The sequence below is a fragment of the Pan troglodytes genome, chromosome 9, assembly GCF_028858775.2.
Source record: "Pan troglodytes isolate AG18354 chromosome 9, NHGRI_mPanTro3-v2.0_pri, whole genome shotgun sequence".
NCBI lineage: Eukaryota > Metazoa > Chordata > Mammalia > Primates > Hominidae > Pan > Pan troglodytes.
Window position 1 is genome coordinate 66816255 of NC_072407.2, and position 7268 is coordinate 66823522.

At 49.7% G+C, this 7268-nt stretch overlaps 1 long non-coding RNA gene across 1 annotated transcript; it reads left to right on the forward strand.

Moving 5' to 3' along the window:
* Nucleotides 1-491: 491 nt before the first annotated feature.
* LOC107967112 (uncharacterized) lies at nucleotides 492-5915 on the forward strand. Its single transcript, XR_001707336.4, has 3 exons — nucleotides 492-1501; nucleotides 2950-3093; nucleotides 5602-5915. It is a non-coding gene; the product is annotated as an uncharacterized LOC107967112 (long non-coding RNA).
* Nucleotides 5916-7268: the final 1353 nt, after the last annotated feature.

Genomic DNA, 7268 nt, shown 5'->3' on the forward strand with positions numbered 1-7268 from the left:
AAAGAACAGTCCTCATTGGCTTTTTCTTCAAACACGACCCTGGGGATGGCTTTAGTAGCTCCTGGAATGGGGAATCTTAGCCCCGTCTATGGTCAGGTGTCTCCCCAGCTTGCTGAAGAAGAATGTGAAGGGAGAAAGGCTGAGAAGGACCCCATTAAAGGCGGAAGAATCGCTTCCTCACCTTTCCCCAGTGAGAGAAGATGCGCTTTATTTGTCCATAAAACACACCCATAGCAAAGGCCTGGCACGGTGCACAGTGTGGGGAGCAGAGGATGGGGTCCTGCCCTCCTAGAGTGTACAGCCTGGGTGTGTGGGGGAGAGAGATAATAAACAAGGAAATAAACGGTGACGAGTGTCCCAACAGTCACAGGAAAGAACAAGTGCTGTGTGTGGAAGAATAAACCAGAAGGACGCCACAAAGGAAGGACGGTTGGGGTGGGGGCGGCCACAAGAAGCTCCCACTCTGTCTTCAGAGCTTTGGGTGGGGGGGCGGGTGCCCAAGCTATACTCACCCCTGAGGCTGTTGGTCTCTGGCCAACTTTAACAATGATTCAGGTCTCACTGGACGCACAAGGTATACGTCCTTTCAGAAAGAATGCAGAGCAATGGAAGAGTGGGTGGATTCTTTAACAAAGAAATTGCAAAATTCCAGCAAAATACAACATTTTGGAAGGAAAATCCCTTAGAGGCTCCCCTTTGGTGGCATAGCATCATGGAAATGAACCAAAGAAGAAATGAAACATTTAAAGAACATCCTAAGTTTTAAATTAGACCCAAATGCCGCGACCTCATCAAATAAACACCCAATCCACCAAATTCTAGCCCCACCAGGAGGAGTTAAGGAAGGAACACTCTCTCAAAATGGCACCCGGGGCCAGCCCTGTGATGGGCGGACTCGGATCACGTGACCCCAACTGCGTCTTCAAGACTGATCTCTTGTGAGGCTCTTAAAGCGGCGCTCCCCAACCTTTCTAGCACCAGGGACTGGTTTGGAGGAAGGCAAATTTTCCAGATGGTGGGGGATGGGGGTGGGGGTGGTTTCAGGATGATTCAAGGGCATTTCATTTATTGTGCACTTTATTTCTATTATTATTACGTTGTAATATATAAGGAAGTAATTATACCCCTCACCATAATGTAGAATCAGTAGGAGCCCTGACCTTGTTTTCCTGCAATGCGACGGCGGCGACAGATCATCAGGCATCAGGTTCTCATAAGGAGCGCACAGCCTAGATCCCTTGCATGCGCGGTTCACAGCAGAGTTCGTGCTCCTGTGAGAATCTAACGCCGGCACTAATCTGACCTGAGTGGCGCTCTGGTGGTCACGTGAGCAACGGGGAAGCGGCCGTAAGAACAGATGAAGCTTCCCTAGCTCACCAGCCGCTCGTCTCCTGCTGTGTGGCCTGGTTCCTAACAGGCCATGGACTGGTACCAGTCTGTGGCCCAGGGGCTGGGGACCCTTGCCCTAAAGGCTCCCGGGGCCGGCTGGGCCTGCTTGTGGGTAAGGGAGAGAGGACAGAAGCCTGTGCTGCTCAGGAGCCCCCACCACATAATGCCCTGTGTCCCAGATCCTAAATTCCTGAAAAGGCTAAAGTAAAGGACGATATTAGAGGATACTGAAAGTTTTGTTCCACAACTCCTAAACTTCTTTTATTGCAAAAAGATTTCCTTACCAAGCTTTGACATATATATATAAATTTTTTTTCTTTTTTGAAACAGGGTCTTACTCTGTCACCCAGGCTGGAGTACCGTGGCTCAACCTTGGTTCACTGCAGCCTCAAACTCCCAGGCTCAAGCCATCCTCCCACCTCAGCCTCACAAGTAGCTGGGACCACAGACATGCTCCACTATGACTGGCTAATTTTTAAACTTTTTTGTAGAGACAGGGGTCTCCCTCTGTTGCCCAGGCTGGTCTTGAACTCCTGACCTCAAGCGATCCTCTCGCTTCAGCCTCTGAAAGTACTGGGATTATAGGAGTGAGCCACCTTGCCCAGCTTAAAAATGCCTATTAAAGAAAATTTAGAAAACATATAAAAAGGGAAAAAGTCGATTCCATCTTTGTTTCCATTTTGCCATCTGTCCAGTGCACTGGGGTGTGGAATGCTAACCTCGTCTCCTCCTACTACCCATGACTCTGCCACCTCCCACCTGTCCTCCTGCTTTTCATCGACCACACCTCCCACCTTGTGACCTTTGCACTGGCTCTTTCCTCTGCTGGAATGCATTTTCCCAGAATCTGTATGGCTGACTCCCTCACCACTGAGTCTTTACTCATACACGACCTTCTTGACAACACTGACCTTGACCGCCCCACTTGTAATTGCACTTCCGACCACTCCTGATCCCCCTCCCGGCTACTCCGCTTAGTCTTGTTCCTATAGCATTTACCACCTTCCTGCAAGCTAGGTAATTTACTTCCGGATTATGGTTATTTTCTATTCCTGTCTCCCCAATTGGACTGTGTCTATGTCTGTGTCTATGTCTACGTCAGCTCCACGGGCATAGAGATTTTTACCATTTTCTTCACAGGCATATCCCAAGCACCTGGAACAGTGCCTGTCACATACCAGGTGCTCAGTACATTTTTACTTGATGAATTAAATTAATGAAGCCTGGCTGATATTTATTGAGTACTTACTCTGTGCCAGACATTGTTTCAAGTACTTTACATTTTTCCAACAACCCTTGGAGAAAGTTTTAATAAACCCATTTTACAAATGAGGAACCCTAGGCACAGAAAGGCTAAGCAACTCGCCTAAGATCACACAGCCAGTAAATGTCAGTGCCAGGATTTGAACCCAGGCAGTCTGACACCAGAGCTCATAGTCTCAATTGCAGTGAACACCACAGAGCCAGGCATGTTTTAGTGGTCACTACATTTTAGTTGAATAAATGAATAAATAACTAAAAACCAAATATATCAAATAACATTCTAATTTCTCTGCCTAGAGATCAATACTGGCCAACACATGATGGGACATTTTTCTTGACCCTCTCCAATGTGAATTACTTCCTTTTATATGGAAGATTGTGAGCCCTTTGAAGAACTGATGGAAGCTATTGGACAGTAGAAGACACAGAGTGTACATGCAGGTGAAATGTTGCATGCAATTTTCAGGGGCTTAATGGACATTCCCCATCACATTACAGTTCTCCAGAGAAACAGAACCAACATGGGAGATCTGTGTGTATGTCTATGTCTGTGTCTGCGTCTCCATCTCTGTCTATGTCTGCCTCTGCGCCTGCACCTGCGTCTGCATGTGCGTTTGTGTCTGTCTGCGTCTGCGTCCGCGTCTGGATCTGGGTCTGTGCCTGTGTCTGTCTGTGTCTGTGTCTGCGTCTGCATCTGTCTGCGTCTGCGTCTGTCTGCGTCTGCATCTGCGTCTGCATCTAGGTCTGGGTCTGTGTCTGTGTCTGTCTGTGTCTGTGTCTGCGTCTGTATCTGTCTGCGTCTGTGTCTGTGTCTGCGTCTGCGTCTGTCTGCATCTGCGTCTGCATCTAGGTCTGTGTCTGTGTCTATGTCTGTGTCTGTGTCTGTCTGTGTCTGTGTCTGTGTCTATCTGTGTCTGTGTCAGTGTCTATGTCTGCGTCTATGTCTATGTCTATATTAATCAGGATTTTCCAGAGAAACAGAACCAATGGGATATAGATAGATGATAGATGTGTACATAATATATATAGAGGGATAGATGGATAAAAATAGATGATAGATAGATAGATAGATAGATAGATAGATGATAGATAGATATGAGAGGAGCGTTATTAGGGGAACTGGCTCAGGTAATCAAAAGTTGAGAAGCCCTGCAATATGCCATCTGCAAACAGGAGAAGCAGGGAAGCTGGTAGCGTGACTCAGTCCAGGCACAAAGGTCTGAGAACCAGGGGGCCAATGGGGTAACTTTCAGTAGGAGCCAGAGGCCTGAGAAACGGGGATCTGCTGGTGCAAGTCTCAGAGTCCAAAGGTCAGAGAACCTAGAGTTGTGATGTTCAAGGGCAGGAGAAGAAGGATGTCCCAGTTCCAGGAGAAAGAGAGCGAGCAAATTGGGCCTTCCCAAGCCTTTTTGTCTGTCCTGGCCTTCAGCCAAGTGGATGGTGCTCCCTGCACACTGAGTAAGGGTGGATGTTCCTTACTCAGCTTACTGATTCAAATGCAAGTCTCTTCCAGAAACATCCCCAGACATACCCAGAAATCATGCTTTACCAGCTGTTTCATATTTCATAATTTTGTCAGGTTGACACCAAAAATTAACTATCGCAATATCTATATGTATGATCTAGATCTGTATCTCTATCTAACTGCCTATCATCTAGCTGAGAGATGTATTAGAAGGTACTGGCTCATGTGATTATGGAGGCCAAGAGGTCCCACAGTCTGTTGTTCGCAAGCTGGAGACCCAGGAAAGCTGGAGACCCTGAAGAGTGGGAGACCCAGAAGAGCTGAAGACCCAGAAGCTGGAGACCTGGTAGAGCTTGAAACCCAGAAGCTGGAGACCCAGGAGTGCCAGAGACCCAGGAGAGCTAGAGACCCAGGAGAGCTGAAGTCCCAGAAGCTGGAGACCTGGTAGAGCTGGAAACCCAGAAGCTGGAGACCCAGGAGAGCTGGTGGTGTAGTTCGAAGGCCTGAGAGCTTCATGGTCAATGGTGCAGATTCCAGTCTGAGTCTGAAGGTATGAGAACCAAGAGCACCAAGGACAGAAGACTGATGCTCGAGCAGTCAGGCAGGGAGAGAATTCAACCTTCCTTTGCCTTTTTGTTCTCATCAGGCCCTTAACAGGTTGCATGTTGCCCGCCCACATTAGGGAGACTGTCTGCTATCCTCAGCCCACCGATTCAAATGCTCATCTCTTCTGGAAACACCTTTATGTAAACACCCGGAAATGACGCTTAGCCAGCTACCTGGGCATCCTGTGGCCCAGTCAAGTTGACACATAAACTTAACCATCACATCACCCTCCTCTTTCAACCAAATATGGACCAGGGGGTCATGCACTCCAAGGAAGCTGGCCTGGTGGCTGGCCCACTCTGCACTGACCCTCTATGCAGTCTCTGGCCCCCTCAGCTTTAGAGGGAATTAAAGGATACTTCTTTAAGGGTCATTTAGACTGAATTCATTCTTTCCAGGCACTGAGCCAGGGGATGCTGCAATGACCGTGACAGGCCAGATACTGCCATGGCAGAGGGGGTATCAGAGGAACCTAGGCAGACCATCCTGGCTGACCTACAGTGAGAGCAGTGGTTTCTTTCAGGGAGTGGCATGATTCAGTGGGGAATGTGGAGGAGGAAGAGGGAAGTCAGCGAGACCCTTGAGGAGGCCATGGCAGTTGTTCACTGATAGTTCTCTGCATCAGGGTGCTGGCCATGGAGATGGGAAGAAGTGGACAGATTCAAGAAATATCTCAGAGACAGAGCATAAGATTTGGTAATAGATCAGATGAGGGGTTTTTAGATTGTCACAGAGGCAAACCAGGAGATAGGACTCATGTGCAAAGGATTTATTAAAGTGTTTGCAGGACAAATGGGAAGGACAGTAGCCATGCAGGACAAATCCCAGATGGCCTTGGCCACCCAGCTCTTCCCCACTTTCTTGCTTGTCATTTTCAGAATAACTGTTGATTGTGCTGGGAGTGCAACATCTTGAGATAAGAAGGAACTGCCTGGAACAGTCCAGGGTCTCTCCCTGTCCCTCCTAGAACAAGATGTCCTGCAACACTTGTGCTCAGTGAGTCAACTTCCCCTAGGTATAAAACCTAGAGTGGAGCATCTTTTGGCGTCCCTCGGCTGTGGTGCTGCCTAGGGCATGTGCAGATGGACTCTACCCACCCTGGCCAGCTTGCCTGAGCCTTGTCGGGGAGCAGGTACCCTAGGCTCCTGCTGTCCCCTGATGCCGATCCGTGAATAATAAAGTTGCTTTTCTTAATTTACAGTGTGAGCGTTCTGTCTCACCCGGCTCGTGCAAGTGGTAGAGTAACCTTCCTCACAGGGGGAAGCAGGATCAGGAGGAAGCCACACAAAGGTGCAGTCTCAGGTGAGAGCTGAGCCCCAGCCAGATCCCGCAGGACACTCTGCAGCCTTAACGATGTCCCAGAGCTCATCCCACCTCGAAGCAAGGCAGCTGGGCTCTCTGAGGGCTGCTGCCAGCTGCAGGCTCCCAGACACTCCTGGCTTTCAGGGGTATCTTGTTAAAGTGGCAGGGAGAAGAAAAGGGAGACTTTAAGGATCACATCAGGTTATCTGCTGCCAGGTGGATGGTGCCACCATGATTGAGATGGAAAGATAAGGGGCAGCAGGGGTTCGGGGGATCAAGGACTGGACTCCTTGAGTGTGAAGTGCCCGTTAGACATTCCAGTGGCAACATCAGGTAGACCATTGGTATGATTCTGGGGTCTGGGGGTGTGTGGGGTGGGGTTGGGCTGGAGGTGCGCTTCTGGGAGTCACTGGGTGTGGCCGGCGTCTGAAGCCATGAGACCATCCACAGGGCCTTGGCATATGCCATCCCTTCTGCTGGGAACTCGCTGGCCTCCTCCTCACTTGTTAATTTCTACTCATGCTGAGGCCCTTGGCTCATGCATCGCTTCCTTAGGGAGTGTCTCTGACCTCCCTGGCCGCACCAAAGCCCCCTGTCAACCTTGTTCTCCTGAGAACCTGAACTTCCGCTCTGTAGCAATGGCCGCAGTTGGAGGTTTGCATCTATTTGTGTGATTTTGTGGGTTTTATCCACCATGGGGCCCTCAGCTTCCTCTTCCCATGCTTGATGGAGAATTGGAGTGTCACGCCACTGACGGCTCTGCTCTGAGGAGGTCTTTCTAGCCTCAGGAGCTTGTTCATGGGGTCCCTTTCATTCCCACCAATTTGTTAGTCCAGCTTCATCTCTTGCTGAGCTGTTCTCCGCCTTGAGACCTAACTGTTCACCCTCCCTGAGTTGGCTGTGTGCGATCCTGCCCCATGACCGTGCAGATGCCACGTGACCCAGTCCGCAGTCGTCTCTTGTCCCCATTGCTGGAGCCAGCCTCCACCTCTCAGTGGTCCTTTCTGAGACCAGACAGATGAAATTAGGCGCATTCAGGGTGGTACGGCTGTAGACGTGCAGGTCCTTTCAAAAGTGCCTTCTCCTCGAGGCTCTTTCCAGCCCTCTCTCCTAGAGGAGCCCTTTTCTCCTGCTCTGTGTCTCCCCTTGGACCCCTTAACATGGTCTGTGTTTTTTGAATATCCCTCGGCAAAGCAACGGTGTGTGCTTTCTTGCCTGAGGGCTGCAACCAAGCCTGAGTCCA